Genomic DNA, 12091 nt, shown 5'->3' on the forward strand with positions numbered 1-12091 from the left:
CTTTCTTCAATACACAGACAATTCTTCTTTCAAAGGAAATGTTCTGTTTTCTGGCCAACTCTCCTTTGTGCAATAGAAGAATTCTAGACTGTGAGAGCCAGAGTGACTTTAAAGATTACCCTGAAGAATCCAACCCTCTCTTCCCAGAGATGAGGAGACCAAATCCTTATTAGGTGAAATGACTTGCCCAGGATCCCACAACCAGTTAATGATGGCATATCTTGCTTTTTTTTTTTTCTGCCCTGTGTTGTACCACATCCTCCTCCAGTGACCATGTCTCAGTATCGTGAAGAATGTTATTAATCCAACTATATATTTAACGTAAACTTGAGTTGTTTTTTTTTTCCCTAAACTTTTTGACATGGATCCTGCCTTACTTTGGGGCCTTTCATCAACTCTTACTATGAGAGGACAAGTTCAAGTTACCTGCCTTAACATCTCACACAATGTGGGAATCCCCTGGCACCATTTCTGACTGGTAAACGTCTAGTTTTCTTTAACGGTTTTAGTGACAAAGGGCCAGCGCTGACTCTGACTCATTCTGCTTTTACATAGTCACTTCTGACACTATGTCCCCTGCCCAAGCCAACCCAGCCGTTCTTCATTTTTGTTTATCTTATTGCAAAACTTAAATCCTTTATTCTTAGGCCAGAATAGTTTTCTCAAAAAAAAAAAAATACACAAAAAACTTTCTTGGTTTCTCCTAAGCTTTCTTGACCTTGTTCTATTGTGTGTGTTTGTGCCATCAATTGTTCAAGTCTTTTAAAAATCAGAGCTTTCATTGCAGAGCTTGGTGAACTCCTTGGGGAAAAAAACCTACTTTGCCTTCATTTGGATGATTAGTGATTGTGTATCCTCTTTGGTTTGTGTCTCAGTGTCATGACAACCTCATGGAAGAGGCAGTGTGGGGCTGATGCTGAGTGAGGACTAAAGGAGGCTGCTTCCTTCACAGACGTCCACCCAACTGGTAGATTGCAGACTGGCACCTTGACCCGGCTCACTCGAGGTCAGTCTTGTTTTTGACCACACACGTGTGTTCTCCTCACTGGAGCCCTGTCCTGCACCTGTGACTGTGAGGCTGGAAGGACGTTACGGGGGAATGTGGGATGGTTCCTTGCGTCCCTAAAATCAGCCGAGGACTACAATCCCTTCCCCCTCGCCTTGTTCCTAACAGCCTCCAGGTGTAGTGCGTGCTTTTGCATCTTACACATTGTGTCTGTTTTGAGTAGCTAACTCCCTTCCCCTCTCCTGCCTTCATGTTTGGCCTGGATCTCTTAGAAAGGAAGCAGTTTTTTTCCAGATTGTGCATCGCTTCCCAGATTCACGACAGCCATTCACGTTTGATTTCCACACTGGAACCTTGTCTCTGAAATATGCCCAACTGTTCCTAGGTAGTTTCTCAGTTTTAGGATAATTCCAATCATGTTGAAACAAAACAGACTTGTGAGACGTAAGCTCAGTTTTTCGCTTTTGGGAACTGGCGTGCTTTCATCCGGTTGGTTCTAGAATTAGAAACAAGTTGAGGAAGGGACGGATGAGAGTCGGCAGCTCTGGGCAGCTGGCACGAGGCTGATGCTGGGCAGCGAGTGGCGAGGAGGAGCAGGCACATCGCCCTGCTCCCTGGCCTCAGCATCATGGGCGGTGAGACAGGGCACTGACATCGACCTGCTATTCTGTTCGTCCCTGAGACAGCAGGTATGAAGTGCCCCTCATGGTGCTGGAAACACGGGAAGCCTTAACAAACGGTGATTTCTTTTCTGAAAATGAGGTCATGCAGGAAAACTGCTGTGTTAACCTCAAAGGTCTCATGATTGTTGGTTGGTTCTTTCTTGGGTGCTTAGAGTTTCACTCCTTAATTAGGGGCCACTCCCTTGACTATTTTGGAACAGCATTAAATCACAAAAGCTGCCTTTGATCGCCCTGACGGGGGTCACACCCGGGTTCTTAAATACAGTTATCCTCTCCAACTAGTCATAGTGTAAATGCTGACTGCTTGCTGCCTAGAGAGGGGTGAGAATGAACGGGGATCCTGACCCACCACTTCAGCTTCTCCATTCTTGGGTTAACAAGATAAGGAGTGTGAGAAAGAGCTCTGACTTTCCCCTGTGGGGAGGCTTCCTGGAAAACAGGTCATTCTGGTCTAGGAAGCTCTGCTGTCCTACGTAATCTGTGGGCGGGGTTGGGGGGAGGGTAGGCAGAGAACAGACAATAAGAGTCAGCATGGAGTTGAAGAGCATGAGCCTTGGAATCACACAGATGGGTTGATTCAAGCCCAAGATTAGCCATTCCACTGCTGTAACCTAAGTGGTAGGTAATTTCCTCACGATCAGCCCATCTCCCTCATCTATAGAAGAGGGGCTGTGCTGCCTACTCAGTGGTTGATGTGAACCAGAAAGAGACGGTGGGTGTGACGCACTTGTCACACGGCAAATGAGGAATTCATGTTAGTTTCCTTTTCAGACGTTCTGTACGTGCACTGATGGCTGCTTCATCAGAGTGCTTTTCCCTCCCGTGCAGAGGCATCTGCCCCTTCCCCGTCCCAAAGTGGGAAAATGTCCGCTGAAGGGGTTTCACAGCCTGCCTAAAAGGCCAACAAGAACATAGTCCTCATACACTTATTATTCATGTATTCAACCTACTGACTCCCAGCAAGGTCCTCAGGTGTGAGACCCAGGTTAATTGGAAATTACATTTCACGCTGAAACACTAACCAGCCTCTTGCACTGGATTAGAAGATAATCATTGAGGCGATCCATGAAGTCAATAGTAGAGCTTCGGAGATGTTTTGTATTTTAGAAATTATAGATCCTTCAGATGCTTTGATGAGACATGTTTGATTCATTTATATGGTCATACACCTCAGAAGTTTGTAGAACTGTTTTGTCTGAAAGCAATATATATAATATGTGTATACACGTGCCCACCTCTTCATCTGTATCTAATCTATCTGCGTCTTGTTTCTTTGTGAATAACATAGCCGTGTCGTATTTCCTTTAGACGGATCTCTGGAAATAAACGGTAGTCTGTTATCTACTAGCAAAATAATTCCAGATGTATTTTATTTAAGGATTTCAGCTCTTCTCATCCAAAGTGAAACACAATGAACTGACCCTGGCGTTCTTTTGTTTAACAAACATTTATGACACAGCTACTGCAAGGCCAGGCTGCCTGATCCCCCAAGTCTGACTTCTTGGTCTCATTGAGCCTTAGGCAAAGCCAGAGGTTGAATATCAGTGTGGAGGGGATGTCATAGTCTAAATGGAGATGTTTAATCCAAAATTAGTTGTTGGCCAAAGGAGGCAGCAAAGCCCCTGACTGGAATTGTGGAGAAAGAGAAAGGGAGAAGGAGGCAGTGGAATGCTTGCTTGTGCCCTCCCGGAGTCCGGTGCCAAAACCCTAAGCCCCTGGTGGGTAATTAGATCTTGAAGGGGGGCCCTGCTGGTGACATTAGTGTCCTTATAAGAAAACAAACGAGAGCACTTACTCACCTCCCCCCCCCCCCCCCCGCCATGTGAAGACAGAGCCGTGTGCAAACCAAGAAGAGAGCTCTCATCAGACCCAGCCAGGCTAGCATCCTGACTTCCAGCCTCCGGAACTGTGAGAAATTTCTGTCTGTCAGTCTGTGGTACTTTGTCACAGCAGCCTGGACTGACTGACTGACGGTGGGAGAAGTCGATAAGGGAGCAGTGTGTAAGATGGTGTAGATTAAGTGGTACAGATGGGTTTAAAGCATGAAGGGCCAATGCCTAAGACGTAGTTTTTTTTATTCCAACAACCAACTGGTCTTCACTGAGCACTACCGCATAGCAGGCTGGAGCTGCCATGTGAACACTGTCAAGGAATTTCTAGAGGAATTTTGTCCCCTGGCTGTGCCCATCCCGGCACTGTCCTGGACACAACCCAAGGATTCTTCTTGCCTGGTGTGCCAGGCTGGCCTACTTAATGCAATTTGATGCTAAGCTTTCACACTTACCTCCTCTCTTTCTGATTCTTCATGAGAAATAGTCTGGCTAAAATTTGATTCGCCACATAATTCTTCTACAGGGATAAAAAGTATTTGTCAAAAGACACAGAACAGCTGTTCTCTTTGTTGGTTGTAATTTTCACTGTAAATTAAATGAGTGGGGGTGGGTTCAGCCTTGACAGACTCTCTCTTTGCATCTTGGGTTAAGAAAAAAAAATCGGGGGCTGCCCCTAGACTGGTGAGGGAAATGCACATTATGGGCACACAAGACCAAATACTTTTAAATACCTGGGCCACTCTTCTCTGAGAAATGGGAGACTCGGGCTTGAGTGGGAGAGTGGGAGGGCCCTGGGGAGAAGGTGGGGTGAGGTCTGGTCAGGACTCAGGGGGTGTCCTAGATCACACCCTAGGTGTGATTCTTGGCATATGGCTTAAAAAAACTGTGTAACTTTTTCTGATCCACTTAAAAACAATCTCTAGTCCTAGTCCAGGGTCTTAACTAAGGATATAAGACTAACTCATATTAAGTAAAAAATAGTATGAATATTTGTAAAAAAGAATCACATTTGTGATTATTATCCCTCATAGTGTGTGTTAGAATCACCTGTTGTGAATTGTGAATTTTTAAAAAATCACAAATAACCAGGTTCCAACTCAGACTTACTCAGTCATCTCCCCTTTGCCTTCACTCTGTCCAGCCCCCCGTACCGAAAATGTGTAAAAGTGATCTGAAAAAGAGGGATGGTCACAAGAGATCATCCTGGGTTGCACACATGAGGCACATTTTCAAGTGGAGGCTCCTAGATTGGGAGTCACTGGAGGGCGGCAAGCAGGGATTGTGCCCTGTCGTCTCTTTCTGTGCCCTTCAGCTGAAATGCTGCACTAGCCACTGTTAGACCCTGATCGCAGGGTTATGGAGGAAGGTGCACTGACTGGAAGTAGGAGATGTGGTTGGGATTCCGGGGTTTTAGTCTCTGCCACTGATAGCTGTGTGACCTTGGGCAAGTCAGTTTCTCTCTCTGATCTTTGATTTCTTGGACTTGTAAAATGAGGTGATGTGATACGGTGAGCCTTAATGTTTTCCAAAGTACAGATTCTCAGGAGACAGATCTGGGCTTGAATTCTGGTGCCAGTATTTATTTATGATCTCGTGCAAACTCGGTGGCACCTAGTCTGTTAACTTCCTTCTGTTTTCTTCTCCACACCTCCAAATCGTACTGTGCGTCTAACTGCAACATTTACTTCTGGTCTACCTCCTGCCTGTTTTGCTTTCAGTTAATTATCCAGAGGGATGATGAGTAAATATGTAATGAAAGGAGAGGAAACCTAGCTGTGTGATCAGACGCTTCTGCCTCTAAAAGATCTGAAAAATTCAACATCTTAAGACAGTGCCTATGAGGAGATATCGGCATGTTAACCACTCTGTCAAACTCAGTACAGTTTGCAAAGCACCTTCAGACACATGGTGTCATTTGAGCTTTGCAGCCGTCCTGAGAATCAGCCAGGCGCAAATTCATTTCCACTTCTGCTGAGGGTGTGTCTCAGGCCCAGAGACTGTAAATGACTATGTCTTCCTTGCTTCTTGTTTATAACAACACTGACCATTACTAGTAGTACAACGCATATGATGTTCTTCAGTGTTCAGAACTGTTTCTGTAGAATGTCATAGCGTCTTTAAATAGCACACTGAAGTAAAATTTAACTTTGCCAGCCCACTCTACAGCTGAAGAAACCCCATCTCTGAGAGATCAAATCATTGGTCCAAGTTCACGAGAATAGTAACAGATTCAACAATTCAGTTCTCTGAACTCTTTCCATCAGCACATTGGAAAATGTATAGACAGTTTCTTTAATTACTTCTGTATTTTCATAGACTCATAATCTTTCCTGAGAGCATTATTTAATAGAACTGACAGAAAGCAGACGACAAAGCAGAGGGGCTATATTTACTTGTACTTATTTCATGCTTCTTGGAAATACCAAGGCCTACCAAGAGAAAGATCATCTCATCAACCCAAAAGCTTCTTAAAATCAGTTCCATTCAATAACAAAGAATAGTTCCTGAACCCGGAGGTCACCAACTGAAGTCTATAGACGCAGGTCATTTCTGAGTTACACGTCAGTATTACCCCACGTGGAGTGTCAGATTACTTCAACCTGATATTTTGACTTGCATATGAACTCTGCGTGCTGTGTAAGTTATTGATCTGAATTGTGTGATGGCTACTAAATTCCAGTGTGACTTATAAAATTAAACCAAACATGCAAATTAGAGATTTCTATCCCAGGTTCAACCACATTTTCCCCTTGTCTCTAATAGAAGTAAGCTCGTTCATTGTAACATTTTCAGTTGCTCTTTTGTTGTTTCCCAACATATGTTATGATTAAAGTTTCTGCATTAATTTGGTATAGTCTTGCATCAAAATGTGTTAATGATCTGTCATATTTGTATTATACCTTGTCATTAAACATGGCCATGTGCATTAATTTACTTAACTCCTATATATCTTGTGATATAGGGTAAAGTATAGTATGATTCTCCCTTTGCACGTGAGAGAAAGTAAATTTAAGATCGTTGCTAATAGTAACTTGAGAAATGATGAACTCAGTTCTAACTATAGGAATCATGCATTTTTTTTTTTTCACTCTACATATACGATACCTATGTTAAGATACCACTTTTTGGCTGCTTTTTATAATCAGTGGCCTTATCTTCCAGCCATTTGAGAATTATTAGGCATGTAGTATTTACCCAGAATGCCCAGTGGCTTAGAATAACTAGCTTTTGGTACAACTAAAAGAAACGATGAGGATTTTTAAATGGTTTAGCAACCCTGAAAAGAAAAAATTATCTCAGTTCAACAGTGTTCCCTTGTGTTTGTGCATTTAATCCAGGTTCCTCTCCGATGCTCTTGCTCAGAGAATCCTTTCTGCTGCTCTTTGTCCTGCTTAAAGATGTATTTTGTCGAGTCTCCAAATAAGAAAAAAAATTTACAAAGAAGAAAAACCCATTTACATGTTATTGTTTATTGTCAAAATCGTTATACTGGTGAGTGGGGATTCACTCTAGTTTATGAATAATATATTTACACTATGATGTCTCCTGGTAAATTTATAAGATTGATGTTCAAAAAAGAGACTCTAAGCATGATAAATTGCTACCACATAAAGGTAGTCAGTCTGTATCAGCTTCTGTTCAAAATGAGCTGGAATGGTTGCAGGAATGCTGTGCGAGGCTTCCAACCGGTGCTTTCTGCTACACTCTTTCAGATCTTTCGGGAAAGAGATATTGAGCATCAGACCCACATCTTGTGATAACTTGGGTGGGCTCAGCGGCAGCATATGCTGGGACTTAATACAGAAGGAGAGGCAAAATCTATAATTCAGTTAGAATTGGGGCTTTTGGAGTAGCTGAAGGTTTGAAATGTCAGCCCTTGAACATGCATTGGATTCAAATCAGCAGTTAATCTCATCTAGATTCAAGCTGGTGTTAGAGATAGGGACGTAGGTGGAGCCAGGCAGCATGATTTTCTGTAGAGTGATGGACAAAAGGTTTCTTTTTGTAGCTAAAAGTAGTGTAGCATTCTGGTTTCTTCATTAAGCGTATGTTCATTTAGTGCCTACAGCGACCCAAACATTGCCATACGCATTTGGATACATCAGAGCTCAAGATGGACGGGTCCTTGCCCCCAGGAAACTTACATGCTTCCAGGTGAGAGACAGAAATAAATAAATTAGTAAATATGTAGGGAGTCAGATGATGAAAATGACTGTGCTGAGAAGTAAAGCAGGGTCGGAGAGATGGAGAGAGAGGGTGAACAGAGAGATGATTTGCTTTTTTCATTTTAATATTTGGGAAGACCTTGCTGATAAAGGAGTTTTTGAGGAAAAACATGGAGGAAGCGAGGGAGCAAGCCAGGTGGACACCTGCTGGGGGCATCCCAGGCAATGGAACCACGATCAGAAAGGCACTGGGTAGAAGTGTGCTCAGCAGGTGTCAGATGACTGGAGAGGAAGAAGCATCAGAAATGGAGGCAAAGGTGGACAGCAGTGCCTGCATCTGCGGGGAGCTCTGGTGGACAATGGCAGGAAGGAGCTGAGGACATCTGTGCACTGAATGTCCTGGAGCCCATTCTGAAGACCTCTACTTCTGAGGCTGTGCTTCCATTTCTTTGATTGGTTGCCTGCTTCTGAGCCTGCTATTTCCAAGAATCCTTCCTGAATCTGTCCCAACCAGCTGGGCTCCACAGGGATTCAGAGCGATCACATCCTTCTGCATCACTTAAATATTTGTCTTGCTCCTGCTCTACCTGAGCTAAATGTCTCAGAAACATCCAAGAAATCCCACCAAATGTTCATCTTCTGTGTTTCGATCCTGGGTCACGTGGCCTCACTAGCCACCCAGCTTATCCAGGTCAGTCTTCCTTGGCCTGCCCTTCTGCTCAAAAATTGGGTAAGCCTTTGAGCCTCCGGGCAGCTGAAACAAGATCTGCTGTTTTTCAGCTTCTCACTTGGTCCCAACGTCTCTCTTCTTTCCTCAGTTTGGCCAGTTGATTAAAGATTTTATGAATACCCCTTCCGCTCCATCGTGTCTTCAGAGACATCTCCTTCCCACTGCCTCCGGGGTCATCTCATGTCCTACCTCCTTCTGACTTTGCAGGTGATCAGAGGGTGTGAATCACACAGAATCTCTGCCCTCAAGAATCCTTCAGAGAGAGAACACCTGCTCAACTCACTGATATAAGTTGAGTGAGACCAAAATGCATGCTCTGCTGTTGGAGCAAATAAAGTGAGACTGGAGAAGACCTTTCTGCCACGGGAAGGTAATAGAGGCTCATGAAGAAAGTGGCCTTTGGTTTGGACGTGAATGATATTTCAGTAGCCAGAAGGTTGGGGAAAGCTGGGAAAATACATTCCATGCAGAAAGAGCTGCTCGTACAGATATATTTTCATGCCTTCCAATTCCTGCCATTCCCCTTGTGACATTGTGTTATGGCCAAACTTGCTTACATGTCTAGTCCTGTATGATATTTACCGATGATTCATTAAGCACACGCCAGCCTCTGCTTCTAAGGCTGTGCTTCCATTTCGTTGGTTGGTTGCTTGCTTCTGAGCCTGCCACTTGCAAGAATCCTCCCTGCATGCACCCCAGCCAGCTCTAAGCAACCTTGCTGCTGTGGTTTCTTCACTGTTTGGCGCTGGGTGATACAGTTGCTGTAATTCTTTGCAAACCGTTCCCTCTGTGTGTGCTGCTGAGGAGAGCCAAGGGAGGTGATGGAAACCTGGATTCTGGTTCCGGTTCCTTCCTTCACTAACCTATGCTAAGTGCCAGGTTCCTCGTTGGTGAGGCAGCTCATGTGCCAAGACGTGGGAGATTATGTATCCAGTGTCCCCTTCAAATCTGAAAAGCAAGAGCCAATGCTTTTGATAAACTGTGATCATTTTGGAGTCGGAGAATGAGTTCTCTATTCCTCTTGGAGTTTGTGCTCTTCCACTGCATTAGAGGCAAATGGTGCTCTAGTCAGAGGTTTATACAGGTTTCAGATCTACTGTTAAATTTCTACATGACCTTGCTTAAGTCTTTTCCACTTGCCTGTCTTTGGTTTCCTCATCTACACATTAGTGATAAGAAAAGCTACCTCATACACTGAGGGGAGGATTAAATGAGATAAAGTGTAAAGATGCAGCACACGTGATAACTTTAAAAAATGTTTGAGTTACAGTCGCACAAAGGCGCTGTTCAGCACTTGTTACAACTGAGGTTTCCATCTGGTTGGATTTGACTTAATTGTAACTATCAGCTGCTTCTCCATTGTCCGAAATGAGGGATTCTTCTGTTGCAGAGACAGATTGTAATACATTTTAACTCTGTGGCAAGGCTGCTGCGGAGCTTGCAATCAAGGACATCCTGGAGAATCCATAATTAATTCAGCATTTAGTAGAATCTCATTCATACTTAGCGATATTTATTTAGCACAGGGACATGGAGAGCTGGACTTGCAGTTCCAACATTAAAAAAAAATGACTCCATAAACATATCTAGAATCATTAGAAGAAGTTTTCAATAAATCATAACGAAATTTATTATTATTTCACCATTAAGACTAAATGGATTTGCAGATGGCTAAGGATCAGCTCAGCTCAACTCCTGTGAAATTGTCCCTTCAGATCTGCCCACTGCGATATACTCAGGAGTGATTTGCAGCAAATTAGGTCAAGTGACTTCACATCACAGCCTTCTGCCAGGGACACTTTCCCGATGGGTCCTGTTTCTTCCCAGGTCTTCAAAGTCTTCTTCTGTTTTTGTTCTGAATTTCAGAAGAGCTTAGGACAGTTTAGAGTAGTCCAATCAAATGTAATAAAGTTGATTAAGAAATGTAAACAAAATGAGCTTCTAATCCAGAAAACTAAAACGCGAGTAGCTTAGCGGTGAAAATGCTGAAAGACACATTCATCAACATACATTAACCTACGTTTATTTACGGAGTAACTGCTCTGCCTGGGAGATCAGAATACGAGTAAAACCTGACCCTTGCCTTTAAGATATTCCTGTCCAGCCAGAGTGACAGGAGCTGGCCTTGTGCAGGGAGTGGACGTGAAGGACTTAAACCCTGGGAAGTGTATTAGTTTGCCGTGGCTGCTGTAATAAGTTACTACCATTAGGGACTTAAAACCACACAGATTTACTATCATGATGGTGTATAGATCAGAAGTCCAACTCAGGTCTCACTGGCTAAAATCAAAGTGCAGGTAGGGCTGCGTTGCTTTCTGGAGGCTCCCAGTGTCTAGACGCTGCCCTCCTTCCTTGGCACACGGTCCCTTTCCTTCATCTTCAAAGTTCTGACCATTCTTCTACCTCTGCGTCACTCTCCACTCCTGTCCTGCCTCCCTCTTTCACCTTTAAGAGCCTGTATTCATTTGCTGGGGCCACAGTAACAGAGTGCAAAGCTACAAACAACAGAAATTTATTGTCTTACAATCCTGGAGGCTAGAAGTGTGGGGTCAGGGTGTTGGCAGGGTTGGTTTCTTCTGAGGGCTGTGAGGGAGTGTCTGTGCCAGGAGTTTTGCCTGGTTTCTGGTGGTCTGTTGGCCTTTTATAAGGGCACCACTTATATCTGGTTAAAGGGCCACTATATTTCAGTATGACCTCATCTTAGCCTCTTCAATTACCCTATTTCCAAATAAGATCATTTTCTGAGGTCCTTGGGGTTAGGATTTTGATATACGGGACCTGAGGAACACAATTCGGCCATTGGACTGAGGTAGCCCAGGATAATTTCCCCATCACAAGATCCTTAATTCAGTCATACCCACAAGGTAACAGGGAACATACCTGCAGGTTCCGTGGCTCAGGATGTAGAGATTTTGGGGTGGCTGTTATTTTGTCTACTGCAGAAAGCTTCTAGGGTCAAGGTATTATTGAAAACCAAAAAGAATAAGTGGGAATTCATCAAACAGAGATTTTTGGTGGAAGACACTGCAGGCAGAAAGAGCTACAGCCCCAGAGTACTGTGGAAAACAATAGCGCATTCAGCAGACCACAAAGACGCTTGCAGCTGGAAGGCGTTCGTGCTCAGGCTTCTTTTTACTCAGTCTGACCTGATCGACTCCTCTTTCCATCTTAAAGCACCTTCTCCAGGTTTCTATGACACCACGGTGGCTGGTTTTCTTTCAATCACCATCGCTGTTCCTTCACATCCACTCCAGAGGTGGCAGATCACAGCTGCTGGCCAAATTCTGCTTCCTGCCTCCTTTTGTAAATCAGGTTTTCTTAGAACACAGCCATGCCCATTTGTTTTTATTTTGTCTGTGGCTGCTTTCAAAATACAATAGCAGAGCTGAGGCGGGAACAGACAAGACGGTCCAGCCTTTTTCAGAAAAAGTTTCCCAATCTCTGGTCTACTTTGCTGGATTCTTCCCCTCTTCGCTCTAGAGGGCCCAGAATTCAGCCACGTTCACCTTCTCTCTTCCACCCCCATTCCTGAAGTGATCATAGTCCTTCTATCTTTACCGCCTTCCTGCTGGTGACAGTCAGATTCATGTGACCAGTTCTGAGCCCTCCGCGGTGAGTTCCATATACAAATACCAAATAGCCTTCTCAACGCTTTCACTTGGATAGTTAATGGG

General features: G+C 44.0%; 1 long non-coding RNA gene across 3 annotated transcripts in view; it reads left to right on the forward strand.

The window, feature by feature from the left end:
* The window catches only part of LOC116157362 (uncharacterized), a 271892-nt gene that overhangs the window by 161618 nt on the left and 98183 nt on the right, over positions 1-12091 (forward strand). Inside the window, exon 1 of one of the 3 annotated variants that reach the window (XR_010384272.1) lies at positions 646-1006. The exons of the other annotated variants lie outside the window; for them this stretch is intronic. This is a non-coding gene — a long non-coding RNA (uncharacterized LOC116157362). Of the gene's footprint in view, positions 1-645; positions 1007-12091 lie in introns of those variants that run through there. 3 annotated transcript variants of the gene reach the window in all.

The sequence above is a fragment of the Camelus dromedarius genome, chromosome 15 (genome assembly GCF_036321535.1).
Source record: "Camelus dromedarius isolate mCamDro1 chromosome 15, mCamDro1.pat, whole genome shotgun sequence".
Lineage (NCBI taxonomy): Eukaryota > Metazoa > Chordata > Mammalia > Artiodactyla > Camelidae > Camelus > Camelus dromedarius.